The following is a 1,231-nucleotide window of genomic DNA, read 5'->3' on the forward strand; positions in this document are numbered from 1 at the left end:
GATTTGATTTGTCGAACTTAAAACATAATCATAAATTAAAATAATAATTTTATAATTTAATTAATTGAATAAAATAATCAATTTAATAACAATGCTACTAGCAACTCAGTAACCTGTAAAGGATTTATAATATTCTTTCATTCTTTAATTAAAGATAAATACAATGTTTTTGAAATTTTGAAACAATTTGTTCTAAATGTAATAAATAAGCATTCATGCATTTATCGAATTTATAAGGCAGAGGTATCCTGTCTGAATAATGAAAGGCTATTAAAGCGTTATTAATGCATTCAATAATACAAGTTTTCTTTTATCAAAGAAATCACATTCCGAAGTGCTCGAAAAAGACGATCTCTTGTACGTGAAAAGTGCAGCCTGTACATCCAGTCGCGACGTTCCGTTTACAACGTGGCTGGAATTTCAAAACTTCTAGAGCATCTGCAACCCAATGGCAGCTGTTTGCGCATATCCTATTCGCCATTTATTTCTGGTACAATATGACAAACGGTACAGACGTCGTCTCATTTCCGTAAGGAATGTCAAACCGCTTCACTTTTTTCTCGGATCGTAAAAAGAGAATTTATGTACGTATATAATACGATATTATTTTATTTTTATTGAGATACACAGTTCTATAAAGATTAAGAAGTATAACTCTCCTCCGACGCGCGCACGAGCATCTTGCGGCGAGCAGATGATGAAACATTGACCGAATATATCAAATTTCCGCGCAAAAGCAGCTACGCTAGCCACGCGACTGCTTCCGTTTATTTTCGTGATACAGGCACACGTGGAAAAGGCAGCATTGTTTCCTCGGAGACGCTTTCGGATACCTGCGAGTATGTACAGGTGGTTGCTCAACACGAGATCCATTGTCCAGCTCCTATCCCTCGTCTTACCGCTTCCTATACGATTACCCTTCGTAAATAAACCTATAGTATTTAGCGTAGTAAAATTTCACCGTAGTGGTGGGTTTGATGATCTTAGTATAACCTTTAGAGAGGACGGAAATCTATTTTTAAAATCTTATAGCTTTTCCTTGAGTAAAACCTATGACACATGATGCATTTTTTCCTGCCGGATCGCTTACATCTTACATTTTAGTAGAATTTTAGAAATTCTGCGTTCTTTGTGACGCAATTCTAGTAATTTAAAATGTAAGCAATTAAGCAGGAAAAATGCATCGTGTGCGATTGGATAAAAATTTTTTATAATTTATTATTTATAATAA

The 1,231-nt window shown here is 34.6% G+C and overlaps 1 pseudogene; it reads left to right on the forward strand.

The window, feature by feature from the left end:
- The window catches only part of LOC108749293, a 34,979-nt pseudogene that overhangs the window by 30,932 nt on the left and 2,816 nt on the right, over positions 1-1,231 (forward strand).

This window comes from Trachymyrmex septentrionalis, unplaced genomic scaffold (genome assembly GCF_001594115.1).
Source record: "Trachymyrmex septentrionalis isolate Tsep2-gDNA-1 unplaced genomic scaffold, Tsep1.0 scaffold29, whole genome shotgun sequence".
NCBI classification, from domain to species: Eukaryota; Metazoa; Arthropoda; class Insecta; order Hymenoptera; family Formicidae; genus Trachymyrmex; species Trachymyrmex septentrionalis.